The sequence below is a fragment of the Carcharodon carcharias genome, chromosome 8 (assembly GCF_017639515.1).
Source record: "Carcharodon carcharias isolate sCarCar2 chromosome 8, sCarCar2.pri, whole genome shotgun sequence".
NCBI classification, from domain to species: domain Eukaryota; kingdom Metazoa; phylum Chordata; class Chondrichthyes; order Lamniformes; family Lamnidae; genus Carcharodon; species Carcharodon carcharias.
In genome coordinates, this window is record NC_054474.1 from 13,284,622 (window position 1) to 13,299,666 (window position 15,045).

Here is a 15,045-nt window from a genome sequence, read left to right on the forward strand (position 1 = left end):
AACTCTCCCCAGTGTCCTGGCCAATATTTATTACTCAAGCAACATTAATAAAAAAATGTTTAGCTAGCCGTTATCATGTTCCTCTTTGTTTGTGCTAATTGTTTACCTATATTACAATAGGGACAACACTTCAGGTGTACTTAATTAGCTGTAATGTGCTTTGGGATGTCCTGAGGATATAAAAGGCACTATATAAATGCAAGCCTTTTCTTTCTATTAAAAGGCTTCAATTCTGACTGGCTCACTGCTGCTCTTGAACTCGAGCTAATTTAAAAAGTAACTTGCATCCAATGTGCCTTTTGCACTTTAGCGGAGAGCGATGTAAGATTCTCCTATTTGAATAATAGAATTTCAGTCTCTGTGGAGCAATTAGTAATTGTACAGTAACTGGCTGCATGTGAAAAATCAGATCGCTAACTGGGTCTAGCAATGATGGTTTGGCTGCCTTAGGGATCTGACACTAATGTAGAAGTGAACTTCCAACACCACCTTAACTCTTTAACTGTGTCAGCAGCTCCTGCAATGACTGGAAACAACCAGGCCATGGTCTTTAACATTTAACAGTCTCACGCTTCCTTCCAAAATTGCTCCTATTTGGAGGCGTAACTTTGATCAACATCATCTCAGGCTTTGAATTTAACATCCTTGCTACCTTTTGATGGGCTTAGAATAGGTGCAAGAAAGCCCTCCCCCCTCCTCCTCTCCCCCCACCCCCACTTCACCCCTGACTCCCCCCTGCCACTGCAGCCAATCCACGCAGACGGTCCGGCCACTCCTGAAATCATCCAGGGCCTGTTTTCGGGGATGGTCCCAGTCTTCATTCCAGCTCCTCGGGGGAGGGGGGGTGGGAGGGCGGGGAGGGTGGGGACAGGTATACAATATCCCACAACACTGCCTAAAGAAGAGGAGGGAGCTTCCCCCTGCTTTTCCGGCTCAGTGTTTAACCCTAAACCAACGTCACGGAAAACAGTAAGGATAAAAGCAAAAAAAAACTGCGGATGCTGGAAATCCGAAACACAAGCAAAAATACCTGGAGGTCTGACAGCATCTGCGGAGAGAGGGATACGGTTAACGTTTCGAGTCCGTATGTTCTGATGAAGGGTCACACGGACTCAAACTGTATCCCTGTCTGCAGATGCTGCCAGACCTGCTGAGTCTTTCCAGGTGTTTTTGTCACTGAAGAACAGGTTCGCTGCCCAATATCACGTGGCTGCTTGCGGGATCTTGCTGAGCGTGACGTTGCTGCTAGGCTGCCCACGTAACCACGGCGACTACGCTTTAGAAGCATTTCGTTGGCCATGAGGTGCTCTAGAACATTCTGAGCATTTCTTTATCCTTCTTTTCGGCACAGGGTTTGCACTTCGGCTGGAGTTAGGGTTCAGTTAGGACTAAGGTTAAGGCAGGGGCTGTATCGGGTTAGCACTGAGGTTAATGCAATGGTCAATCTTGAGGATAAAGGATTACCCAGATGTTAATGCTAAGCAACATTTACCACCATCCTACATGGGTAAGGGGGCTAGCTAGCAGGGCACGCTTAGCCTCCTCTATAACTTCTCTGTACTGAGAAATCCCAGCTTCTTCAGTTTCTCCACGTAATTAAAGTTCTTCATCCACAACACCAGCTGGGGGAGCTGGTAGCATAGTGGTAATGTCACCAGGTTAGTAATCTAGTAGGCCTAGGCTAATGCTCCCCTGACACGGGTTTAAATCCCACACATAGCAGCTAGAACCTGGAATTAAAAGCTAGTCTCATGGTGACCATACAGCTATTTCCAATTGTTGTAAAAACCCATCCTGTTCACTAATGCCCTTAAGGGAAGGAAATCTGCCATCCTTACCTGGTCTGGCCTACATGTGACTCTACACCCACAGCAATGTGGTTGACTCTTAACTGCCCTCTGAAATGACTGAGCAAGCCTTTTAGGTGATGGGCAAAAAAAGCTGGCCTTGCCAGCAATGCCCACATCCCATGAAAGTACCAATTTTAAAAAAAGTCTGGGAAGGCCCCTCTTTCACCAAACCCACTCCTTGTCCAAAATGGTAGATAATAGATTCTGGCCTGGGTTTTATGGTTGATACTGGACTTATGTTTGCAATTTGATGCACTGTTTACACTCAAACTCATTTGTGGTTGGATTTACAACTAGACTTAGGGCCGGCACTCAGGTTAGCATTTAGCATTTGGGGCTGGAGGCAGACTGAAATTTTGTGTCTGAGCTAGATTTTGGGACAGGGCCTAAAATTGTTGGTTGTGATCGATTTTTAATACTCTGGATAAGAACATAAGAAATTGGAACAGGAGTAGACCATTCAGCCCCTCGAGCCTGCTCCGCCATTCAATAAGATCATGGCTGATCTGCTTGTGTTTCGACTTGCACATTCCCATCTAACCCCGATATGGGAAGACAAGAGAAGACAAGAGATTTTGTATCCTTCGAATGAATGAATGACGTTAGCAAGGACACATGTTTGACCCAGGTGACTCTCAGACTCTCATGGGCTGAATTTTACATGTCTCCGCCAGGCTTGGTGCCAAAATTCACAGCCTGTGTGCCATATGTAAATAAAATAACCAAAGGTCAATTAGGTTTATTAGAAATCCTATTGACCAGGATAATACCTACCCACACCAATATATGGCTGGCATATGCAGGCAGGCAGGAGTGGACAGACCATTTCTTAAGGTCTAGATGAAAAGGGAAGAAAGGAAGGAGAGGGGGTCTTCATTCAGGGGGGAACTCTGCTTGCATTGGGGGCACCCCCTCCCCCAAGATCTCACCCCCCCACCCCTGCAACTTCCTCCCTCATCGCCTGTCCTACAAAAACCCAGCCCCACCCTACCCCCTCCACCAACCCCACTCTCCCGCATCCCTGGGCTCTCAGATCTCTCCCCGCCCTAAAACCCCGGGACTTACCTATCATGGGCAGCTATGATCTTCTTCATCCTCATTCTTAGAGTCCCGGCAGTGCCCACTACTGAGATCTGGCTGGGGTGGGGGGTGGGGGTGGGGTGGGGGGGGGGTAGTGGGCTTCTTCTTGTTGTGTTGGCTTCTGACCAACTTTCCTTCCAAAGGGGTGAGCAGCTTGCCCACCCCATCGACCCCCCCCCACCCCCCCATCCCTGGAAAAAGGCAGTCCTATGTGTATAATGTCACACTGAAGTTCATAGACCAGACGTGTATTCTCTTTGAATACAAAAGACGAAGGGTCTCAGGATAAGGTGAAGGCCATTTAGGACTGAGATGAGGAGGAATTTCTTCACTCAGCGGGTGATGAATCTTTGGAGTTCTCTACCCCAGATGACTGCAGAGGCTCAGTCATTGAGCATGTTCAAGACAGAAATGGATAGATTTCTATGTTCTATTGAGTGTTATGAGCCCAGCTGATGTTATTACTGGTCAAGCCTGATCCCAGGGCGCAACCCAACTTGATGGATCCTAAAGTTTATTTGTTTATTTATATAAATGGAGAGTGGCTACTGAACAGAGTCACCGCAGTCAGATGATGAACTTTTAACAAAAGAATAAAACACTTAGCCAACAAGAAAAGATGAATTATATTACAATACTCCTTCACTCACAACTATACCTTTACTGGTATACACAGAATTGTAAGGATAACACAACATACAAAAATTATCTTATAATTTAATGTTCACAGTAGGTACATAGTTTATGTAAACCTATGGCAACCTGTGGTCAGACACACCACACTCTGAAATCAAGTGACAGATGTCCACATCAGCCAGATGCTATGGATCTCTCATCAACTCCCCCCATCCAGACGCTTGTCACACCACTAGTCAACCAGTCTCACTGAACTCCATCCTTCACATGAGGGCTTCCAATCTCCACTCTACAAGAGCTTATTTTGGGAATCCTCTCTCAAACCGATGCTTTCTCTCAATGCCTTCAGCAAGGGTTCACCTCCAGGGTTTCAAACTCTCCTTCCGATGTTCCTCTGCCCTGGGTCACTATATGCATTCAAGCTGTCTTCCATGCACTGTCTCTCACTCACTCAGCTGTCAGCAGTACACTATTGCTTCGCATGCCCATAGCAAAGAGTTACAGACCTTCAATTGTTTCTTTGGACCTTCCGGCATCTTGCAAGCTGTCCTCACTTTAAACCTGCTTTCTTCAGCTGTTTTCTCTTTAAATCTGAAACTTGGAGCTTTTCTCTCTGTCCATCACACTTAACTTCACTTAACAGGACCTTTTCTAGGTCCCTGTCCTCCCTTTGCCTAGAAGGGCTGCATGGGTCTTTCTCCTGTTCCACTCCCCTGGATTTTTGGGGTCTTTTCTTTAGCTTAGGATTGGCTACCTGTCCCCTTTGTTCCAATCTCACCTGGAAGCTACTTTCAAACAGACCTCAAACAGCTTCCAAATCAAATTACTGTTTCTAGTTTCTTCTGTGTATGTCTGTGGGAAGGACCTGCCTCTCTGGACCCCTGTTGCAAGGCAACAGCCCAGTTTCTCTACTCCTGTTTGTTTAACTTAACTGCAACAGTCGTAAAACTCTCATTAGAAATGCAGGCACCTCTTAAAGTGAAACTAAAACTCAATCCGACCTTATCTTAACACACAGATACAGAAATACAAATCAAAGTTAAATATTAAAGCTAAAACTCATTCCTAATACTCAAAAATACAAATATAATTTACTTAAACCATCTCTATTTCCTAACATGACATCGAGGGATATGGGGATAGCGTGGGGAAGTGACATCGAGGTAGATGATCAGCCATGATCTAAATGAATGGCAGCTCAGGCTCGATGGCCCAAATGGCCTACTCCTGTTCCTATGTTTCTATCTAATTGAGGTGTTTAAGGTGTTTAAAGGAATTGATAGGGTAAATAGAGAGCAACTAGTTCCTCAAGCAGGGTGAATCCAGAATAAGGGGGCATAACCTTAAAATTGGATCTAGGCTGTACAGGGGTGATGTAAGGAAGCACTTCATCACACAAAGGGGAGCAGAAGATGGAACTCTCTGCCCCTCTGAAAGCTATTGCTAAACTGAGGACAATTGAAAGTCTCAGAACTGAGGGTGAAAGATTTCTGTTGAGAAGCGCCATGAATGGTTACAGAATCAAGGCAGGTAGATGGAATATAGCTCAGACACAGAAAAAGATGCAAGGTACAAATCAACTATATTAAATAGTGGAAAATGCTCAAGCACTTGATTAGCTTCCTCCTGTCCCTATTCTATAGGGAGTCAGGTCTCTCTGCAGGTGCTGGTTTTGCTGTAACGAATTAGGGAAATATCCGGCAAAGCCCTAAACTGCAGCAGTCATTTTAACTTACGGTTAACGATGAGTTTGAATAGGTAACTCAATCTAGTACTTTCATCCAATGTCATGCAGAAAGATGTTTGCAAAACCTGCTGTGTAAATGGCAGGAGTTGAAGACCTTTCTGAGCTGCTATTATCCTTTGAAATTTTAGCTTGGGTGTGTTTCGGCACCTTGAGAGAGATTAAAGGTGAAACAATGAAATGTTGTAAAAGAAACACAGAAAGAAGAATAGGAGAATGAGAGAGAAAAAAGGTATTTATATAAAGAGAGAAAAGCAGAGAGGGACAGGACACTGTAAGAGATCAGTGAAGTATAAGAGAAAGAGCTCAATGCGGAGTGTGAGGTGATGTATTTTAGTAGGAAGAACGTGGAGAGACAGTATAAAATAAGGGGTGAAATTTTGAAGGGGGTGCAGGAGCGTAAAGACTTGGGTGTACATGTGCATAGATCATTGAAGGTGGCAGGACAGGTGGAGAGAGCAGTTAATAAAGCATAGAGTATCCTGGGCTTTATTAATATGGACAGAGGGTACAAGAACAAGGAGGTTATACTGAAATTATATAAGACACTCATTGGACCTCAACTGGAGTATTGTTTACAGTTCTGGGTGCCACATTATTGGAAGGATGTGAACACATTGGAGAGAGAGCAGAAGAGGTTTACATGAATGGTTCCAGGGATGAGAAATTTTGGTTTTGAGGATAGCTTAGAGAGGTTGGGACTGTTTTCCTTGGAGAGGAGAAGGTTGAGAGGAGACTTGATAGAAGTTTTGAAAATCATGAATAGAATGGACAGAGTAGATGGAGAGCAGCTGTTCCCACTCGAAAAAGGATCAAGAACGAGAGGACACAGGTTTAAAGTGATTTGCAAAAGAAGCAAATGTGATGTGAGAAAAAACTTTTTCACACAAAGTGTGGGTACAATGTGCAGGGGTGCAGAGAAAAGGCAGGGCAATGGCACCAGGTCATAATGCTCATTTGGAGAGCCTGTGCTCTCGATGGGCCAAATGGCCTCCTTCTGTGCCATTAAAATTCTGTAATTCTGTGATTCTGAGAGAGAGAGAGAAAGAGTAAGTGTGATGGTGGAGGGCCATAGAAACACTGAAAAACAGATTGACCCAGAGGAAAAAGGGGAATTTCAGTGAGCAACAGAAACAGAGTAACAGGAGGATGATCCTGCTCCAGGTACCAGGCCCTAAGTGGTCGTATGGTTGAGCAGGAAATTCTCCCACCTGCCAACTGGCATATTGGGAGGATTCACAGGCTGATCATTGTTTGGGATTGGAATGTAATCAGCCTGATTGACAATCGGAATTTCCATAGTCATGTGACTGTTCCCTGAGGCTGTCTCTGGAGGCAGACACCTTAAGATCAGTTCAGTAAAGGCTCTCACTGAGTACACACTGAAGAAGTGCAGCTGTCCTTATACAGGAGACAATAATTAACCTGTTTGGCCACATTATGAACCCACCTTCTGTGGTCATCGTGCCGTGGAGTGGGACTTGAACCCCAAGCTGTTGGTCCCAAGGCAGGGGCACAACCAACTGCACCACAAGACCTCCTGCCAGAGTCTGATAAGACTGTTGGGACAATTCCCGTACCCTGCTGGATTACATGTCCTTGACTTGTGCCCGTAACCCCCTGGATTACATGTCCCTGACATGTGGCTGTATCCCCCTGGATTTCACGTCCCTGACATGTGCCCGTTCAACTCCCCTTTTCAGTTCTTAAACCTCAGGATTACAAGGTGAGGCCCCAACACCAGAATTTGATTGCAAACCTGTTCCCAATGCTCTTTATTGGGTAAAGCTATAACAGACAACACTTACTGACAGTGTTCAGGTAAGCTCGCTATCAGCTACCCGGTCACTCTTCCGTTGGTGAAGTGGCTGCTGTGGAGCTGGTGACCAGCCAAACTCCTCTTACTTACTGCGTCTGTCTGCAGATTAGCTGTCTTCTTTCTTCTTCCATTCTTCTCTCCCTCTCTCTCCCTCTCTCTCTCTCTGTGTTCCCTCCCTTGATGGCTTAAAGCTGACAGGTTTTATACCCTCCTTTGCTGCAGGGTTCCTTTCTTCATATAGGCAGGGTTTCGAGTGACCACAGTGATCGAATCGGTCAGTGAGTGACCTCGTCCACTGTGGCCACAAGTCACTGTGATCTACTTAGTCCAGCACTTCAGCAACTTATGCTCTGGCCATTGTATTTAGATAGAATTGATTATTTGGTACAATAGGACACAGTAATGGCTGAAACAGTACAAATATCGGTGTTTGGTAATACTAAATGGTTTAGCAATCTCCTTTTGTTTGCGTGTCAAAGTTCCTTCTGCAGTTTGCCGAGGCCCAGCTGAATTATCCCCAGGTTTAAATAGTTCACAAGCGTAGATATGATCCTGTTGAAAATACAATGGCCTCCTACAGGACAGAGGGAAATAATGAAAAGAGAAAGTACAGACGGTGTAGTCAGAGGGGCAGAGAAGGAGGGATGATACTGAGGAAGGAAATGCACAATGGGATAGCTGCAGAAGAGCAAGAAGTGAAGAATTTGACTGATGCTATATTATAGAAAGGTAGAGGTAGAGTCCAGCCAGGCCTCAATCAGAACAATGCCACCCCTACATTCTAAGAGCCCAAACGTCATTCTTCAATTGCAAGCCTTGTACAGGATCTTTTCTGAACAGGACATGTGTGTGCCTGTATGTGTCTGTGTCTGTGCATGTGTGTCTCTGTGTGTGTCTGTGTGTGCGTGTCTGCGTGGAAGGGTGTCGTGTGTGTGTGTGTGTGCATGTGTGTGTGTCTGTGCTTGTGTGTCGCTGTGTATGTCTGTGTTTGTGTGCCTGTGTGTGTATGTGTGTGTGTCTGTATTTGTGTATCTATGTGTTTGCGTGTGTCTGCATTTGTGTGTCCGTATGTGTATGTGTGTGTATGTGTGCATGTGTCTGTGTGTTGTATGTGTGTACATGTATATGTGTGTGTGTGTGTGTGTGTGTACGTGTCTGCGTGTGTGCCTATGTCTGTGTGTGTTTGTGTGTGTGTGTCTGTCTTTGTGTGTGCTGTGTGTGTGTGTGCTGTGTGTGTGTTTGTTTGTCTGTGTGTGTTTGTGTGTGTGTCTGTGTTTGTGTGTTTGTGCGTGTATGAGTGTAAGTGTGCATGTGTGTTTGACAGAGTGGAGGGAATGGGAAAGGGCTGCTGGGTGGTAGGCCAGCGGGGTTAGTCTTTTCCATTTTCAGTGGAATCATGATGACAGACAGCTGCTTTAAAAGCTGGCAGCAAGATGCTGAAAGGAAGCAATTTTTAAAATATTTTGACATGGGGTAATTTGTAGTGTTTTCTTCTGGTAACTGATTTGTTTTAAAAATGTTGCGGTCTGTTCTTAGTTCTACATCTGTAACAGCTGTGGCACAGGGATACCTCAGCATTGAGGTGAATAATAATGAAAAGGTGAAAATTCTTTCAACATCACCTTTTCTTATTTATCCAAAGATTGAAATGGTAAACAAGACTGAGGCACCAGATCCAAACATAACCCAGGGAAACTGTCCAAACGCAACCCCGAGACACTGTCTAAACACAACACAGGGACACTGTCCAAACACAACACGGGGACACTGTCTAAACACAACACAGGGACACTGTCCAAACACAACACGGGGACACTGTCTAAACACAACACAGGGACACTGTCCAAACACAACACGGGGACACTGTCTAAACACAACACAGGGACACTGTCCAAACACAACACGGGGACACTGTCTAAACACAACACAGGGACACTGTCCAAACACAACCCAGTAACACTGTCTAAACACAACACAGGGACACTGTCCAAACACAACCCAGTAACACTGTCTAAACACAACCCAGGGACACTGTCCAAACACAACACAGGGACACTGTCTAAACACAACCCAGGGACACTGTCCAAACACAACACGGGGACACTGTCCAAACACAACACGGGGACACTGTCTAAACACAACACAGGGACACTGTCCAAACGCAGCCCCGAGACACTGTCTAAACACAACACAGGGACACTGTCCAAACACAACACGGCGGCACTGTCTAAACACAACACAGGGACACTGTCTGAATGCAACCCAGTGACACTGTCCAAATGCAACCCAGAGACACTGTCTAAACACAATGTAGGGACACTGTCTAAACACAACCCAGGGACACTGTCCAAACGCAACCCGGAGACACTGTCTAAACACAACCTAGGGAAACTGTCCAAATGCAACCCAGGGGCACTGTCTAAACACAACCCAGGGACACTGTCCAAATGCAACCCGGGGACACTGTCTAAGCGCAACCCAGGGAAACTGTCCAAACGCAATCCGGGGATACTGTCTAAACACAACCCAGGGACACTGTCAAAACGCAACCCGGGGACGCTGTCTAAACACAACCCAGGGACACTGTTGAAACGCAACCTGGGGACACTGTCTAAACACAACCCAGGGACACTATCTAAACACAACCCAGGGGCACTGTCAAAACGCAACCCGGGGACGCTGTCTAAACACAACCCAGGGACACTGTCGAAACGCAACCTGGGGACACTGTCTAAACACAACCCAGGGACACTATCTAAACACAACCCAGGGGCACTGTCCAAATGCAACCCGGGGACACTGTCTAAACGCAACCCAGGGGCACTGTCCAAATGCAACCCAGGGACACTGTCTAAACACAACCCAGGGAAACTGTCCAAATGCAACCTGGGGACACTTTCTAAACACAACCCAGGGACACTGTCAAAACGCAACCTGGGGACACTGTCTAAACACAACCCAGGGACACTATCTAAACACAACCCAGGGGCACTGTTGAAACGCAACCTGGGGACACTGTCTAAACACAACCCAGGGACACTGTCTAAACACAACCCAGGGACACTATCTAAACACAACCCAGGGACACTGTTGAAACGCAACCTGGGGACACTGTCTAAACACAACCCAGGGACACTATCTAAACACAACCCAGGGGCACTGTCAAAACGCAACCCGGGGACGCTGTCTAAACACAACCCAGGGACACTGTCGAAACACAACCTGGGGACACTGTCTAAACACAACCCAGGGACACTATCTAAACACAACCCAGGGACACTATCTAAACACAACCCAGGGGCACTGTCCAAATGCAACCCGGGGACACTGTCTAAACGCAACCCAGGGGCACTGTCCAAATGCAACCCAGGGACACTGTCTAAACACAACCCAGGGAAACTGTCCAAATGCAACCTGGGGACACTTTCTAAACACAACCCAGGGACACTGTCAAAACGCAACCTGGGGACACTGTCTAAACACAACCCAGGGACACTGTCAAAACCCAACCTGGGGACACTGTCTAAACGCAACCCAGGGAAACTGTCCTAATGCAACCTGGGGACACTTTCTAAACACAACCCAGGGACACTGTCTAAATGCAACCCAGGGAAACTGTCCAAACGCAACCCGGGGACACTTTCTAAACACAACCCGGGGACGCTGTCTAAACACAACCCAGGGACACTGTCGAAACGCAACCTGGGGACACTGTCTAAACACAACCCAGGGACACTATCTAAACACAACCCAGGGGCACTGTCCAAATGCAACCCGGGGACACTGTCTAAACGCAACCCAGGGGCACTGTCCAAATGCAACCCAGGGACACTGTCTAAACACAACCCAGGGAAACTGTCCAAATGCAACCTGGGGACACTTTCTAAACACAACCCAGGGACACTGTCAAAACGCAACCTGGGGACACTGTCTAAACACAACTCAGGGACACTGTCAAAACCCAACCTGGGGACACTGTCTAAACGCAACCCAGGGAAACTGTCCAAATGCAACCTGGGGACACTTTCTAAACACAACCCAGGGACACTGTCTAAATGCAACCCAGGGAAACTGTCCAAACGCAACCCGGGGACACTTTCTAAACACAACCCAGGGACACTGTCGAAACGCAACCTGGGGACACTGTCGAAACACAACCCAGGGACACTATCTAAACACAACCCAGGGCACTGTCAAAACGCAACCCTGGGACGCTGTCTAAACACAACCCAGGGACACTGTCGAAACGCAACCTGGGGACACTGTCTAAACACAACCCAGGGACACTATCTAAACACAACCCAGGGGCACTGTCCAAATGCAACCCGGGGACACTGTCTAAACGCAACCCAGGGGCACTGTCCAAATGCAACCCAGGGACACTGTCTAAACACAACCCAGGGAAACTGTCCAAATGCAACCTGGGGACACTTTCTAAACACAACCCAGGGACACTGTCAAAACGCAACCTGGGGACACTGTCTAAACACAACCCAGGGACACTGTCAAAACCCAACCTGGGGTCACTGTCTAAACGCAACCCAGGGAAACTGTCCTAATGCAACCTGGGGACACTTTCTAAACACAACCCAGGGACACTGTCTAAATGCAACCCAGGGAAACTGTCCAAACGCAACCTGGGGACACTTTCTAAGCACAACCCGGGGACACTGTCTAAACATAACCCAGGGACACTGTCGAAACGCAACCCGGGGATACTTTCTAAGCACAACCCGGGGACACTGTCCAAACGCAACCCAGGGATACTGTCTAAACACAACCCGGGGACACTGTCTAAACATAACCCAGGGACACCGTCGAAACGCAACCTGGGGACACTTTCTAAACATAACCCAGGGAAACTGTCCAAAAGCAAACTGGGGACACTGTCTAAACACAACCCAGGGAAACTGTCCAAACGCAACCTGGGGACACTGTCTAAACACATCCCAGGGACACTTTCTAAACAAGGCTGAAGGGCGGCCTATACAAGATCCAGGGGATGTTGTGTCTTTCTACAATATTAAAGGCACTATATAAATGCAACTTGTTGTATTAATTAAGCTGATAAACAATGTTCATGTGAAAATCCTTTGTCTAGTAGTTCAACTGAAGCCAATGCAACAATTATTAATATTGAGTGTGATCCTATTGCTGAAAACCTTACTCTGCAGGAGTTCAAACGTTTAACCCCATGGTCCAACATTTATGCCTTGGAGACACAGAGGATGGAGTCATCAAGAAAGATTAAATCTTCATTCCTGCTAAACTGCATATCTTAACATTCTGAATGCCAACAGAAGTCTGGAGTTCTCCACAACTGAAGCAACAGCGCGAAACCATCCAGGAAATTAAAACAGCACAGTCCGTGAGTAAGAAATCAAAATGTTAAACGGATCAGTTTCAAGATCTGGATCACCAGAGTTTGGGGGCATGTGGCTTGAGGGAAGCTGAAGGAGAACTCTGCCCTAACCTGCAAACTTGGCAGATGCTGGCAAATTTAAGTCCCCTCGTGCGGGCCAGTTGTGTGTGTTTACAACTACAGTTAATTATAGAGATGCATTTAAGGGGAAGCTAGATAAGGACATCAGAGAGAGAAAGGAACAGGAGGATATGCTGACTGGGTGAGACTGTAGGAGGCTTATGTGGGGCATAAACACTGGGCTGACTGGTCCAAATGACCCATTTCTGTGCCTTACATACGCTGCGTCAGATTTCGCAATTTCTCCACCATCAATCCCAGGCTCTCTACAGAGCTGAATTCCCTCCCCCAGTGTTCAAAATATTGCTAAGAGATTCTGAAGTGAAAACAAAGTCATTGACCCACCCAGCATCTCCAGCCACAGTTCGTGTTCGATTATTCTATCATCAAGCTCTTTCCTGATCCTTAATTCCTTTCTCATGTACGCTGTCCATCTCGCTAGCACTTACACCAGTCAGAGTCCTCTGGGAGCCAACATACAACAACAGCAACCTGCCTCTATATAACCACTTTAACATCGTAAGAGAGGAGTGTCACCAAACAAAATTTGATAATGGGCCACATAAGAAGATATGGGGATAGGTGACCAAAAGCCTGGTCAAAGGGATAAGCTTTAAGGAGTAAATTGCTTACAGTTGATGGGCAGTGTATGTATGTGGTGGGGTGGTGTGGGGGGATGGGAGGGTTTGTGGGTGAGAGCTAAGAGAGACATGGAAAAATCTCCTTTTCCAAACTGACTGTGAAATTGTGAACAATCGCATCCTGTGCTGTACGGTAACCTCCATTAAAGCAATTTTGAAGGATGTTCATGAAGGCGGCTGTGACAGAACACCCAGTGGAAATATGGCTGTACTCTCCATTCCAATCGTGGGCTGCATGCAGGTTCTGTATTAGAACAGCGGGAAGCTCAGAATCTCATTTAAGATAATTATATAGAATTTATGTTCCAATTTAGTATGTCTTAAGGAGGCAAGATGGTGATTTCTCAACCTGAATATTTTCGACTCATTTTAGCACCATGCTGATCACAGCTTGGTCCCTGGGCAAGACCACATTAAGTCTCACATTTCCCCAATTTGCCATTTTTTTTCCCCTCTGCCCTCTTTCAAGTCTACTCTTTACACTTGCATGATACACCCCAGAAGTAAACCAGTTGTTTTACTCACTCTGGCTCACATCCATTAACCCATTCTGCCTTCAGTCCACCGATTGTATCATGGGCTATTTCTCCTGGATTATTATCACAACAGTTACTGATCCAACCCTCTGTGTCAGCTTAGCTCAGTTGATAGCACTCTGGTAGGGTCGTGGTAATGTCACTTGGCCAGTAATCTGGGGATATGGGTTCAAATCCCATCACAACAGCTGGAGGAGTTTAACTTCAGTTAACAAAATCTGGAATTATAAAGCTAGTCTCAGTAATGGTAACCATGAATCTATCATCAATTGTTGTAAAAACCCCATCTGGTTCATGAATGCCCCTTAGGGGAAAGAAATCTGCCATCCTTGTGTGGTCTGGGGTGACTCTGGACCACACCCTTTGAAATGGCCTAGTCACCCACTCAGTTCAAGGGCAATTGGGAATGGGGTAGGCAACAAAGGGATGTTCACATCCCATAAAAGAAGACATTTTTAAAAAAACAACTCCAAGGTGGTGAGGGGAGGGGAGTGTTCTTGCCGTGTTCTGTCCTGTATTCCTGATCCTCCCTCAACCAAATATCACTAAAATAAATTAACTGATAGTAATCAGAAACAGAAATACCTGGAAAAACTCAGCAGGTCTGGCAGCATTGGCGGAGAAGAGCACAGTTAACGTTTCGGGTCCTCATGACCCTTCAACAGAACTAAGTAAAAATAGGAAAGGGGTGAAATATAAGCTGGTTTAAGAGGATTGTGGGACAAGAAGCTAGTAATAGGTGGAGATAACCAAAAGATGTCACAGACAAAAGAACAAAGAGGTGTTGAAGGTGGTGATATTATCTAAAGGAATGTGCTAATGAAGGGTAGAAAGCAGGACAAGCAAGGTGCAGATAGCCCTAGTGGGAGTGGGGTTGGGTAAGAGAATACTAAAAATGCTAAAAGGTAGAGATAAAACAATGGATGGAAATACATTTAAAAATAATGGAAATAGGTGGGAAAAGAAAAATGTATATAAATTATTGGAAAAAACAAAAAGGAGGGGGAAGAAACAGAAAGGGGGTGGGGATGGAGGAGAGCATTCAAGATCCAAAATTGTTGAACTCAATATTCAGTCCGGAAGGCTGTAAAGTGCCTAGTCGGAAGATGAGGTGCTGTTCCTTCAGTTTGCATTGAGCTTCACTGGAACAATGCTGCAGGCCAAGGACAGACATGTGGGCATGAGAGCAGGGTGGAGTGTTGAAATGGCAAGCGACAGGGAGGTCTGGGTAATGCTTGCGGACAGACCAAAGGTGTT